The 15,154-nt window shown below is 44.4% G+C and overlaps 1 protein-coding gene across 2 annotated transcripts in view; it reads left to right on the top strand.

Annotated features, from left to right (window-relative positions):
• Positions 1–15,154, top strand: part of DOC2B (double C2 domain beta) — a 1,593,495-nt gene that overhangs the window by 352,636 nt on the left and 1,225,705 nt on the right. The window lies entirely within an intron of this gene.

Below are 15,154 nucleotides of genomic sequence, written 5' to 3'. Positions count from 1 at the left end.
GTTCCCAGTGATGCCTTGCCAAATTACCCCAGAAGACGTAGCTCGGGAGCTGGCGGGAGCATCGCTAAGGCCTGGTCTGGATCCGGGGGCCGCCAGAAGGTGAGTATATAACTATTTTTTATTTTAATTCTTTTTTTAACAGGTATATGGTGCCCACACTGCTATATACTATGTGGCTGTGTTATATACTAGGTGGACTGTGCTATATAATACGTGGGCTGTGTTATATGCTACGTGGGTTGTTATATGCTACGTGGCTGTGCTATATACTATGTGGCTGTGCTATATACTACATGAGCTGTGTTATATGCTATGTGGCTGTGTTATATACTACGTGGGCTGTGTTATATGCTATGTGGCTGTGCTATATGCTATGTGGGCTGTTATATGCTATGTGGCTGTGCTATATACTACATTGGCTGTGTTGTATGCTACGTGAGCTGTGCTATATGCTATGTGGTTGTGCTATATACTATGTGGGCTGTGTCATATGCTACGTGGCTGTGCTATATGCTTTGTAGGCTGTGTTATAGACTACGTGGACTGTGTTATTTCTACGTGGCTGTGCTATATACTACATGGCTCTGCTATATGATACGTGGGCTATGTTATATGCCATGTGGCTGTGCTATATACTGTGTAGCTGTGCTATATACTACGTGGCTGTGCTATAAGCTACATGGCTGTGCTATATGCTATGTGGGCTGTGTTATATACTAAGTGGGCTGTGTTATATACTACGTGGCTGTGCTATATGCTACATGGGCTGTGTGATATACTACGTGGGCTGTGTTATATGCTATGTGGCTGTGCTGCATACTACATGGCTGTGTTATATACTATGTGGGCTGTGTTATATACTACGTGGGCTGTGTTATATACTACGTGGCTGTGTTATATACTATGTGGCTGTGCTATAAAATACGTGGCTGTGCTATATGCTAACCATATTGCACTTTTACAAATGTTCTACGTTAATACTTTCTGTTTACTTTAAAAAGTTTTCCATTAAAAAATTGTCATATTCAATGTATGCAGTTTTTCTTTGCAGCAAGTATAGCTAGCAATAAAATGCCTATCGGTTACTAAGGAAGAGGAAGTAGGTCACAAAAATTTGCATATAAGGGGTTGATTTATATAAAGCCCCTCTGCTGTATGGTATTGTAGAATTTACAATAGCTATCACTCATGTAAGAAGTGAAATCTGGCATTGTACTATATCTATATTTGTCTGCTTGCTATATCTGTGCATCATGAATCGTGGTATGTGTTAAAGGGAGGCCACTGAGACTCTTTCGCCCGGGCCCTCAAAAACCTGGAGCCGGCCCTGCTAACTGGGGCTAAAATGTTTTGGGTTTTTTTGCAATTTATTTTCCTTAAACATTTTGCACCATTTGACTTTTATAACCTCTGTGTTACACTGTCTGCTGCAGAATGAATTACTGTAACTGAGAATCCGTCAGTCAAGCTGTTATGACGGTCTGACGGAGAGTTTGTAACTCTTTAATCCATAATTTCTGACTTCCTGTCAGCTAATTTATAGCCACAGACAATATCAAAGTTAAACAAACAAAGAGACTGTAAAAAACAAACATTTCAAAATTTTTCACAAAACCCAATTGTAAAAACCATTTTTATCCCCAAATACGTGTATTTAAAGAAAGCCTATCAGCAAATTTCAAGACCTCAAAGTGTCATCAAAGTACCTGTAATGATGATTACTTCCATATCTCTGTGTTATAAATATATCCCTCTGTTGTCTTGTCATCCATAACCAAATTCTTATGTGCAGGGGTCTGGCCTGCACTAACAGCTCACTCTCCCTTGTGATCTGCTCCCTTGGCCAACATTTCTTGGAAGTGCTGTCATTCCCTGGGGAAGTGCATGTGCAGTAACTTTCTGATAATGCTAAAAAAAAATTCAAACATTTTATTTTTACTTTTACATAGAATTTCCATCAAAATAAGCAAACAACAATATATATGTCACAAGTGTGATTCAATCTCTAGGTAAAAAAGGGTCGGATAATTGGTCATGACATGATGACTTATAAGTAGTGATGGGCGAGTAGCATTGTTGCTCAGGTCTCCCCGAACACGATCGGATGGTCTCCGAGTATTTGTGAGTGCTAGGAGATTTAGTTTTTGTCAAAGCAGCTGCATGATTTACGGCTGCTAGCCAGCCTGAGTACATGTGGGGTTGCATGGTTGCTATGGAATCCCCTCAAGTTTTCAAGCTCTCTAGCAGCTGTAAATCATGCAGCTGCATTGACAAAAACTAAGTCTCCGAGCAGTCACTAATACTCGGAGACCACCCAAGCATGCTGGGGAAAACCCGAGCAACGAGTATACTTGCTCATCACTACTTATAAGAACAAAAAAGAATGCTTCTAGTGCTATAAGTTCATGAAAGACATATCAATAAACTTGTGCCCCTAAACTGAATTGATACCCTATGCTGCCCAATAGTGGGACAATATGATGGTAGGTGTGGAGACATGGGGGACAGTGGGTGTTCTAGTCCGCAGTCTTTAGAAAGACCGCATATATCAGGGCTCATCCTACTGAACACCCACTCTCTTTTCCCTTGGGCAGAACACTTCTCAGACAACACAAGGTGATGGTAAAACAGTGTGACAATTACTTATTGAACCACAAACAATAACATACATAACAGTCCAGCAAATACCCAAGATTACAGGATTGATCCACTCATCTCCAATGCAAACCAGCAGTAACACTCAAAAATTTAAGGGCAAGCTTAAACATTGTTTGCAAATGCTTAAAAATGACACCCAGATTGGTAACAATATTCTACCTACAGATAAACAGAAGATTAATTTTGTTTCAGAATAATGGGAATAATGGGAAGAGAATGAATACAAAAAATAAGGGCATGACCCAAAGAATACAAATCTGTCAAAAGTGGTAGAGACAGTGTAATTGCATGGGTATCTACATTATAACTGCCAATGTAACTGGGTCACTGGTATTTTATGTGGATTATATATGGCTGTTGTAAGAAAGCAGGAGGTAAGGTAGGTCCTCGATGGCAGGTATGTGTTACTGAGATGGTTTTTATGTTGACTGTATTTTGGGCCAGGGATTTAGGTGTGACCAAAAGAGCGAGTGGATAAGCTCGTTCCCATATTCCAGTCGAGGTCTTACAGGTCTAATGACAGACAGCAGGGTTAGCTCAGAAGAGTGTGTTGTAGCTGGAGAAAGACCATTCATGATGGATAGTCTATGTTAGAGACCGAGAAGTGCTTGTCATACCAAGTTGGTGACACTGATTCACTTTACCCAGAGAAAGGACTGTTTTGTTGTTTATTTGTGCTAAAGAAAGGCTGCTTCCATTTTGGAGCTGTAAAGTTTATGAATAACAATGAATTTTATTCAGCTTAAATATAAAAGCCATGTGCCTATGTGTATCCAGAAAACCTGAATAGTATAAACAAAGGTCTATCAAAACAGGAAATCCAAAAGAAAACCCTTAAAAAATATTTAATTTACCGGTAGTTTTATTAAAAATTTTTAATAAAGACCTTATTATAGTAAATCAGGACAGCAGAGGGTCATATACAATATATGATGTCAAGTCAGTATAATCCATACATTTAATCAAAATACCTGAACTAAAAGAGTGTTTTAGCCTTAGTTTCCCTTCCTGACAGCAGAGGTTGGCAACATAGGGATTTTACATGGCAACCCCACTCAACGTAGATTGTTCCTATCTCACCCTCAACAGATCTCCCCCAAAAAGACAGTACAAACACCCAAATAAAGTGCTATAAATATTTGTATGCTAAGTTTGTCTTGACCAATAGGGTCAATTGGAATAAGTCTGATGAACGTAAGATACAAATGTTCATATCTCTCAAATCTGCATCAATATATAAAATAGGTCTAATGAACAAAGGATTTTGAAGAACAAATTTAACACGTGTTCATATCTCTCAAATCTGCAGCTAAATATACATAAAAAAATATATATATGCATATCAGATGTAATATATGTGCAAAGTTCTTGACCGTAAAGAATTCTAAACACAGTGTCATTAGTTGAGCATATCAGGCATTAGCTATATATAAACAGCATATCCATAATAGATTTCATACATAATGAGGACAGGTAAAGCAGATCCATAATCTATAATCAAAGTATAGAAAATAGACTTATCTATAAGTAGATTATCCATTTTGCTGCATTTCCCCACTTGCATATAAAATAAGGGGTTCATCAGGTGATATATTCGGGGTAAAGAGTTGGGATGGGGTGGGGTATGATGAGCCCGACTTATCAAATTCATGACGAGCAGTGACATTCACTACACGACAAATCTTATTGGAGCAGAGGCTGGAGTAAGGTTTGTGGCCAGGTGCACATATTGGCTCACGTCGATAGGCACCTCACTTGATTCATTAAGAGTAGAGTTGAGCGACCTTGACCTTTTTAGAGTCGAGCCGGGTTTCGCGAAACCCGACTATCTCAAAAGTCGGGTCGAGTGAAATCGGCCGATTATGACGTAAAGTCGGGATCGACCGAAACACGAAACCCAATGCAAGTCAATGGGGCAGCATAGTCGGCAGTGAGTGGGGGCCAGGAAAACACCTAGAGTGCCCATTTTAATGTCAAAACCATCCATTCTTCTTAATGAAGCTTGTCAAGCGTAATTTACCTTATAATAATTGGAAGGCATTTGAAATTGGGGGTCATTTGGCTAAAGTTGTGGTGGGTAGGGCTGGTTCAAGTAATTAGTGGGCCCAGGAAATCTGGACCACATCACGGCAGTGGAGCAGGGAGAGGTAAGTATTTCAACTTTGCAAGTGCTGTGAACCTGAGCAAGCAGGGGGGGCCCACTCGTTGGCATTGGCACTGGCACAGGGCCCCTCAAAGTACAGCGGTGTGTTTGCACGGCGGGGGCGCCTCCCACCGGCAGCAACACTTTTGCGTACCATGAGAGGCCCTGTGCCAGTGACGTCGCCAACTAGTATTCCTCCCCCCACCTGATGAAGGAACCTGCACTTTCATCTGCACCTTCCTGTTTGTCCCCGTGTAAGGTGGTATGGTATGCGGGAAGGGGGACCTGACTTTCAGCAGGGTCACAATCTTGCAGTGTAGCGTGCACGGGAAATGTTGCGTTATGGGTCAATGTACCAGCAGACTCATCTATCACTGGCTGGGCAATGGGCAGGATGAGGAGGAAACACAGATATAGGCCCAAAGAATAAAGTGGGCTAAATGCAGTTCAAAATTGGTAACACAGGACTAATCAGGGGGCATTGCAGTGGAGGACAACTGGAATGAGAGGCTGACACAGAGAGTAGGCCCAAATCAGTAAGTAGTCGAAATGCAGTTCAAAATTGGCAACAGTAGTAAACAGGCGGCACAGCTTTGTTCAGTGGAGGAGAACAGCAAGGAGTGGCAGACACCGATAGTAGGCCCCAACCCAACTAGTAGGCCAAATGCAGTCTAACATTAACAACTACTTAACGAGCGCCTGAAAACGGAATTTCAGGACAGGAAACCAGGAGAACAGCAAGGAGCGGCAGACACCGATAGTAGGCCCCAAACCAACTAGTACGCCAAATGCAGTTGTTCCGTTTAACCACAATTTAATGAGAGCCTGAAGATAGAAGTTCAGGAAAGGCAACCTGGAGAACACCTTGGAGTGGAACACACCATCTCTCTACACCCCATACCCAATTTGTAGGTCTAATGCAGCGTAGTTTCCAACAACTACTAAACGAGAGCATGATGATCGAAGCATTGGCGAGGAAACCTGGGGAACACCTTGGAGTGGAACACACCATCTCTCTACACCCCATACCCAATTTGTAGGCCTAATGCAGCGTAGTTTCCAACAACTACTAAACGAGAGCCGGAAGATCGAAGCTCAGGAAAGGCAACCTGGGGAACACCTTGGAGTGTAACAAACCCTCTCTCTACACCACGGAAGGGCTGATTCTTAGGAAGGAAGGCTGTCGGAAAGAAGCAGGGCGCGTCCGAGGGTGATTATATTCTTATTAGGTATATACTCACCCTCGGACGCGCCCTGCTTCTTTATTTGTAATGAATGTTTATTTGCAATGTGGTTTTGACTTACTCTATTTTTTTGGTAAATAATGATTTTATTATTTTCATTGTTTTGCATCTTCTTGGCAATAATATAAAGAAGACGCGACAGGACAACACTCGGTGGATGCCATATCTGTGTTTAAAATTGAAAAAACCTTTCAGTTAACTACTTGCAGGAGAAAGTTATTGTAGCTGGTGGCCATTTTTAGTACTGTACCAGATTTTTGTTGTATGTGTTTGTTTTTAATGTTAAAATGTCTGCATTTGATATCTCTCCAGTATTTTCTTTTTTATAAGCAAAACACTTATTTTTATATTTTCTGATGTTGCTTCCAGGGGTACACGGGCAGCAGTGGTGTGGTCAGTGGAGGCCTAGTGGAAGGAGTGACCGCAGACAGGCATCGAAGGCCTAAAATAATAACACATGGCTGTAGGCAATTTTAAATTGGTTCCAGGGGTACACGGGCAGCAGTGGTGTGGTCAGTGGAGGCCTAGTGGAAGGAGTGACCGCAGACAGGCATCGAAGGCCTAAAATAATAACACATGGCTGTAGGCAATTTTAAATTGGTTCCAGGGGTACACGGGCAGCAGTGGTGTGGTCAGTGGAGGCCTAGTGGAAGGAGTGACCGCAGACAGGCATCGAAGGCCTAAAATAATAACACATGGCTGTAGGCAATTTTAAATTGGTTCCAGGGGTACACGGGCAGCAGTGGTGTGGTCAGTGGAGGCCTAGTGGAAGGAGTGACCGCAGACAGGCATCGAAGGCCTAAAATAATAACACATGGCTGTAGGCAATTTTAAATTGGTTCCAGGGGTACACGGGCAGCAGTGGTGTGGTCAGTGGAGGCCTAGTGGAAGGAGTGACCGCAGACAGGCATCGAAGGCCTAAAATAATAACACATGGCTGTAGGCAATTTTAAATTGGTTCCAGGGGTACACGGGCAGCAGTGGTGTGGTCAGTGGAGGCCTAGTGGAAGGAGTGACCGCAGACAGGCATCGAAGGCCTAAAATAATAACACATGGCTGTAGGCAATTTTAAATTGGTTCCAGGGGTACACGGGCAGCAGTGGTGTGGTCAGTGGAGGCCTAGTGGAAGGAGTGACCGCAGACAGGCATCGAAGGCCTAAAATAATAACACATGGCTGTAGGCAATTTTAAATTGGTTACAGGGGTACACGGGCAGCAGTGGTGTGGTCAGTGGAGGCCTAGTGGAAGGAGTGACCGCAGACAGGCATCGAAGGCCTAAAATAATAACACATGGCTGTAGGCAATTTTAAATTGGTTACAGGGGTACACGGGCAGCAGTGGTGTGGTCAGTGGAGGCCTAGTGGAAGGAGTCACCGCAGACAGGCATCGAAGGCCTAAAATAATAACACATGGCTGTAGGCAATTTTAAATTGGTTACAGGGGTACACGGGCAGCAGTGGTGTGGTCAGTGGAGGCCTAGTGGAAGGAGTCACCGCAGACAGGCATCGAAGGCCTAAAATAATAACACATGGCTGTAGGCAATTTTAAATTGGTTACAGGGGTACACGGGCAGCAGTGGTGTGGTCAGTGGAGGCCTAGTGGAAGGAGTGACCACAGACAGGCATCGAAGGCCTAACATAACAAAAATGTCAATACAATGGTATTGTCAGTGGCAGGCATTGAAGGATGTCAGCGCATAGACTAAACATTGGTGGAGCTGTGAGATAATTTTGCAAGTGGTAGAGCACTGTTTGAGCTGGGGTGGGGGGAAACTGTCTTGTGGCCGGCGGTACAGGCCCAGGGCCCCTCATATTACAACGGTGTGTCTGACGTTGGGTGCGCACCACCACCGCCAGAGACACTTTATTGTACTAGGAGGGACCCAGTGGCAGTGCCCTCGACCAAAAGCGGGCTCACCCACCTCTTCAGACAAACTGCACTCTCACGGGTGCTGTCGCCAAGTGTCGATACCACGGCCCCGTGTGGGGAGTTTGGCCATTTAGTGAGGTGTAAACATGTCGTATGCTGGACAATCAGGTGCAGAAAATTACGAGATTGGAAAAGGCATTCAGAATAGTCCACAGGCAAGACCTTTTCATAGGAAAGCTAGGTGTCAGCCAGGCAAGGTGGGGCAAAAGATTTCGAAATCCAGTTGTGGTTCATTTTAATGAAGGTTAGATCATCTACATTTTGGGTAGCCAGACGAGTCCTTTTTTCTGTTAGTATTGAACCTGCAGCACTGAATACTCTTTCTGATAGGACACTAGCTGCCGGGCAAGCAAGCTCCTGCAATGCATATTCTGCCAATTCTGGCCAGGTGTCTAATTTTGATGCCCAGTAATCAAATGGGAATGACGGTTGAGGGAGAACATCGATAAGGGATGAAAAATAGTTTGTAACCATACTGGACAAATGTTGTCTCCTGTCACTTTGAATTGATGCTGCAGTACCTGTCCTGTCTGCGGTCATAGCAAAATCACTCCACAACCTGGTCAGAAAACCCCTCTGGCCAACGCCACTTCTGATTTCTGCCCCTCTAACTCCTCTGGTCTGCTGGCCCCTGCAGCTCGTGTGAGAACGATCACGGGCGCTGTGTGCAGGGAATGCCAGAAGCAAACGGTCAACAAGAGTTGATTGTTTGGTTGCTAATATTAGTTCCAAGTTCTCATGTGGCATTATATTTTGCAATTTGCCTTTATAGCGAGGATCAAGGAGGCAGGCCAACCAGTAATCGTCATCATTCATCATTTTAGTTATGCGTGTGTCCCTTTTGAGGATACGTAAGGCATAATCCGCCATGTGGGCCAAAGTTCCAGTTCTCAAATCTGCGGTTGTGCTTGGTTGAGGGGCAGTTTCAGGCAAATCCACGTCACTTGTGTCCCTCAAAAAACCAGAACCCGGCCTTGCCGCGCCACCAATTTCCAGTGGCCCCGGAAAAGCTTCCTCATTAAAAATATAATCATCCCCATCATCCTCCTCGTCCTCCTCCTCCTCTTCGCCCGCTACCTCGTCCTGTACACTGCCCTGGCCAGACAATGGCTGACTGTCATCAAGGCTTTCCTCTTCCTCAGCTGCAGACGCCTGATCCTTTATGTGCGTCAAACTTTGCATCAGCAGACGCATTAGGGGGATGCTCATGCTTATTATGGCGTTGTCTGCACTAACCAGCCGTGTGCATTCCTCAAAACACTGAAGGACTTGACACATGTCTTGAATCTTCGACCACTGCACAACTGACAACTCCATGTCTGCCATCCTACTGCCTGCCCGTGTATGTGTATCCTCCCACAAAAACATAACAGCCCGCCTCTGTTCACACAGTCTCTGAAGCATGTGCAGTGTTGAGTTCCACCTTGTTGCAACGTCTATGATTAGGCGATGCTGGGGAAGGTTCAAAGAACGCTGATAGGTCTGCATACGGCTGGAGTGTACGGGCGAACGGCGGATATGTGAGCAAAGTCCACGCACTTTGAGGAGCAGGTCGGATAACCCCGGATAACTTTTCAGGAAGCACTGCACCACCAGGTTTAAGGTGTGAGCCAGGCAAGGAATGTGTTTCAGTTGGGAAAGGGAGATGGCAGCCATGAAATTCCTTCCGTTATCACTCACTACCTTGCCTGCCTCAAGATCTACAGTGCCCAGCCACGACTGCGTTTCTTTCTGCAAGAACTCGGACAGAACTTCCGCGGTGTGTCTGTTGTCGCCCAATCACTTCATAGCCAATACAGCCTGCTGACGTTTGCCAGTAGCTGCCCCATAATGGGAGACCTGGTGTGCAACAGTGGCAGCTGCGGATGGAGTGGTTGTGCGACTGCGGTCTGTGGACGAGCTCTCGCTTCTGCAGGAGGACGAAGAGGAGGAGGAGGGGGTGCGAACGGCTACAGCCAATTGTTTCCTAGACCGTGGGCTAGGCAGAACTGTCCCAAACTTGCTGTCCCCTGTGGACCCTGCATCCACCACATTTACCCAGTGTGCCGTGATGGACACGTAACGTCCCTGGCCATGCCTACTGGTCCATGCATCTGTTGTCAGGTGCACCTTTGTGCTCACAGATTGCCTGAGTGCATGGACGATGCGCTCTTTAACATGCTGGTGGAGGGCTGGGATGGCTTTTCTGGAAAAAAAGTGTTGACTGGGTAGCTCGTAGCGTGGTACAGCGTAGTCCATCAGGGCTTTGAAAGCTTCGCTTTCAACTAACCGGTAGGGCATCATCTCTAACGAGATTAGTCTAGCTATGTGTGCGTTCAAACCCTGTGTACGCGGATGCGAGGCTAAGTACTTCCTTTTTCTAACCATAGTCTCATGTAGGGTGAGCTGGACTGGAGAGCTGGAGATCGTGGAACTAGCGGGGGTGGCGGTGGACATGGCAGACTGAGAGACGGTGGGAGATGGTATTGTTGCCACCGGTGCCCTAGATGCAGTGTTTCCTACTACGAAACTGGTGATTCCCTGACCCTGACTGCTTTGGCCTGGCAAAGAAACCTGCACAGATACTGCAGGTGGTGCGGAAAATGGTGGCCCTACACTGCCGGAAGGGATGTTGCGTTGCTGACTAGCTTCATTGGCCGAGGGTGCTACAACCTTAAGGGACGTTTGGTAGTTAGTCCAGGCTTGCAAATGCATGGTGGTTAAATGTCTATGCATGCAACTTGTATTGAGACTTTTCAGATTCTGTCCTCTGCTTAAGGTAGTTGAACATTTTTGACAGATGACTTTGCGCTGATCAATTGGATGTTGTTTAAAAAAATGCCAGACTGCACTCTTTCTAGCATCGGATACCTTTTCAGGCATTGCAGACTGAGCTTTAACCGGATGGCCACGCTGTCCTCCAACAGGTTTTGGCTTTGCCACGCGTTTTGGGCAAGATACGGGCCCGGCAGATGGAACCTGTTGCGATGTTGATGCCAGCTGCGGCCCCTCCTCCTCCGCTTCAGAACTGCTGCCGCCTGCACCCTGTTCCCCCAATGGCTGCCAATCGGGGTCAAGAACTGGGTCATCTATTACCTCTTCTTGTAGCTCGTGTGCAACTTCGTCTGTGTCACCGTGTCGGTCGGTGGTATAGCGTTCGTGATGGGGCAACATAGTCTCATCAGGGTCTGATTCTTGATCAGCACCCTGCGAGGGCAATGTTGTGGTCTGAGTCAAAGGACCAGCATAGTAGTCTGGCTGTGGCTGTGCATCAGTGCACTCCATGTCAGATTCAACTTGTAATGGGCATGGACTGTTAACTGCTTCACTTTCTAAGCCAGGGACGGTATGTGTAAAGAGCTCCATGGAGTAACCCGTTGTGTCGCCTGCTGCATTCTTCTCTGTTGTTGTTTTTGCTGAAGAGGACAAGGAAGCGACTTGTCCCTGACCGTGAACATCCACTAACGACGCGCTGCTTTGACATTTACCAGTTTCACGAGAGGAGGCAAAAGAGCTAGAGGCTGAGTCAGCAAGATAAGCCAAAACTTGCTCTTGCTGCTCCGGCTTTAAAAGCGGTTTTCCTACTCCCAGAAAAGGGAGCGTTCGAGGCCTTGTGTAGCCAGACGACGAACCTGGCTCCACAGCTCCAGACTTAGGTGCAATATTTTTTTTCCCACGACCAGCTGATGCTCCACCACTACCACTACCCTCATTCCCAGAAAAGGGAGCGTTCGAGGCCTTGTGTAGCCAGACGACGAACCTGGCTCCACAGCTCCAGACTTAGGTGCAATATTTTTTTTCCCACGACCAGCTGATGCTCCACCACTACCACTACCCTCATTACCAGCTGACAATGAACGCCCCCGGCCACGACCTCTTCCACCATACTTCCTCATTGTTTTAAAAACGTAAACAAACTAACGGTATTTGTTGCTGTCACACAAATTACACGGTGAGCTATAACTTCAGTATGATTTAGCTACCCCTTTACAGGTGAGTGAGACCACAACGAAAATCAGGCACAATGTTACACACTCTGTTGTTGGTGGCAACAAATGAGAGAGATGCCACACACGCAGGACTGTCACTGAAGCACAAATGTAAATATTAATCTCCAACTGATTTGATTTTTTTTTTTTTTTTAAGGGAGACTTTAGGAAAAAAATAATAGAATAAAATGATTTTTTCAGGAAGAATTTAGAAACCAAATAAAATAAAATGATTTTTTCAGGGAGAATTTAGAAAACAAATAAAACAAAAAAAGGCTTTCTATGGCCCACTGAGTGAGAGATGACGCACACAGGAGTCAGGAGTGGCACACAAGCCCAGAGGCCAATATTTATCTCCCACTGATTGATGTAGTGATTTTTTCAGGTAGATTTTGGAACCCAAATCAAGCTAAAAAAAATAATAGGCTTTCTATGGCCCACAATTGGAGAGAGAGAGAGAGATGGCACACCCAGGAGTCAAGACTGGCACACAAGCAGAAAGGGCAATATTAATCTCCCACTGATTTGTTTTTTTTTGTTTTTTTTCAGGGAGACTTTAGGAAAAAAAAATAGAATAAAATGATTTTTTCAGGAAGAATTTAGAAACCAAATAAAATAAAATGATTTTTTCAGGGAGAATTTAGTAAACAAATAAAACAAAAAAAGGCTTTCTATGGCCCACTGAGTGAGAGATGACGCACACAGGAGTCAGGAGTGGCACACAAGCCCAGAGGCCAATATTTATCTCCCACTGATTGATGTAGTGATTTTTTCAGGTAGATTTTGGAACCCAAATCAAGCTAAAAAAAATAATAGGCTTTCTATGGCCCACAATTGGAGAGAGAGAGAGAGATGGCACACCCAGGAGTCAAGACTGGCACACAAGCAGAAAGGGCAATATTAATCTCCCACTGATTTGTTTTTTTTTTTTTTTTTTTTTCAGGGAGACTTTAGGAAAAAAAAAATAGAATAAAATGATTTTTTCAGGAAGAATTTAGAAACCAAATAAAATAAAATGTTTTTTTCAGGGAGAATTTAGAAAACAAATAAAACAAAAAAAGGCTTTCTATGGCCCACTGAGTGAGAGATGACGCACACAGGAGTCAGGAGTGGCACACAAGCCCAGAGGCCAATATTTATCTCCCACTTTTTTTTTTTTGTTCCAGGGAAAATTTATAAACCCAATAAAAAAAATAATAAATAGGCTTTCTATGGCCCACTATCTGAGAGACAGAGAGAGATGGCACGCTTAGGACTGGCACACAAGCCCAAAGGCCAATATTAATCTCCCTTTTTTTTAAGGGAGAATTTATAAAACCAAAAAAAAAAAATAAATAGGCTTTCTATGGCCCACTATTTGTGAGAGAGATGGCACGCTCAGGACTGGCACACAAGCCCAGAGGCCAATATTAATCTCCCACTTTTTTTTTTTTCCAGGGAAAATTTATAAACCCAATAAAAAAAAAAAAAAATAAATAGGCTTTCTATGGCCCACTATCTGAGAGAGAGAGATGGCACGCTTAGGACTGGCACACAAGCCCAAAGGCCAATATTAATCTCCCACTGATTGATTTATTGATTTTTTCAGGTAGAATTTAGAACCCAAATAAAGCAAAAAAAAAAAAAAAAAGGGCTTTCTATGGCCCACTGAGTGAGTGATGATGCACACAGGAGTCAGGACTGGCACACAAGCCCTGAGGCCAATATTTTTCTCCCACTAATTGATGTAGTGATTTTTTCATGTAGATTTTAGAACCAAAATCAAGCAAAAAAATAAATAGGCTTTCTATGGCCCACTGAGTGAGTGATGATGAACACAGGAGTCAAGAGTGGCACACAAGCCCTGAGGCCAATATTTTTCTCCCACTGATTGATGTAGTGATTTTTTCAGGTAGATTTTATAACCCAAATCAAGCAAAAAAATAAATAGGCTTTCTATGGCCCACTGAGTGAGAGATGACACAGACAGGGATGGCACTCTAGCAGAAATGTCAATCTTAATCTCCCACAAAAAAAAAAAAAAAAACAGGGAGTGTCCTTCAATTACTATCTCCCTGCAGTAATCTCAGCCAGGTATGGCAGGCAGCAATAAGGAGTGGACTGATGCACAAATTAAATAAAAAGTGTGTACAAACCAAAAAGATAGCTGTGCAGAAAGGAAGGAACAAGAGGATTTGTGCTTTGAAAAAAGCAGTTGGTTTGCACAGCGGCGTACACACAGCAATGCAGCTATCAGGGAGCCTTCTAGGGCAGCCCAATGAGCTACAGCGCTGAGGGGGGAAAAAAAAAAATGTAGCTTCCACTGTCCCTGCACACCGAAGGTGGTGTTGGGCAGTGGAAATCGCTACAGCACAAGCGGTTTGGTGGTTAATGGACCCTGCCTAACGCTATCCCTGCTTCTGACGAAGCGGCAGCAACCTCTCCCTAAGCTCAGATCAGCAGCAGTAACATGGCGGTCGGCGGGAACTCCCCTTTATAGCCCCTGTGACGCCGCAGACAGCAAGCCAATCACTGCAATGCCCTTCTCTAAGATGGTGGGGACCAGGACCTATGTCATCATGCTGCCCACACTCTGCGTTTACCTTCATTGGCTGAGAAATGGCGCTTTTCGCGTCATTGAAACGCGACTTTGGCGCGAAAGTCGCGTACCGCATGGCCGACCCCGCACAGGGGTCGGATCGGGTTTCATGAAACCCGACTTTGCCAAAAGTCGGCGACTTTTGAAAATGAACGACCCGTTTCGCTCCACCCTAATTAAGAGGTGTGAGCCTAAAATTTTCATAAAATAAAATTTTTGCCTAAAATACAAAGGAAACTTTAACTTTAGCTCTTTTAGAGATCATTTCATCCCTGTTCACAATAGCAGTAATTTTGACCAGGGGTGCTCAAACTTTTACATGTCACTGTATATATGTGCATGCGCAGTATTGCATAAATGTTTTTTGTTCAAGAATAAATGTGGATTGTTGTTCATGGAAGAAATAAGACAACTCCTGAAAATAAGTCCTAACCCATCTTTCAGAGCAAAAAATAATATAAGACGTCTTATTTTTGGGGAAGCAAGGTAGTACCTCTGAGGAAGCCTCCTACTTGTGACATACATGTGTGCTACTTCTTCTCTTGCTGCTCCATTTTTCCTTGGTCCAGGTTTTGTGCACAAGACTCCTTCTAATTTTTCTTGTCTCACTTCCCTATCTTGGATTGTTTTATTC

The sequence above is a fragment of the Ranitomeya imitator genome, chromosome 3 (assembly GCF_032444005.1).
Source record: "Ranitomeya imitator isolate aRanImi1 chromosome 3, aRanImi1.pri, whole genome shotgun sequence".
Taxonomy (NCBI): Eukaryota; Metazoa; Chordata; class Amphibia; order Anura; family Dendrobatidae; genus Ranitomeya; species Ranitomeya imitator.
This window is presented reverse-complemented; position numbering and strand designations above follow the sequence as displayed.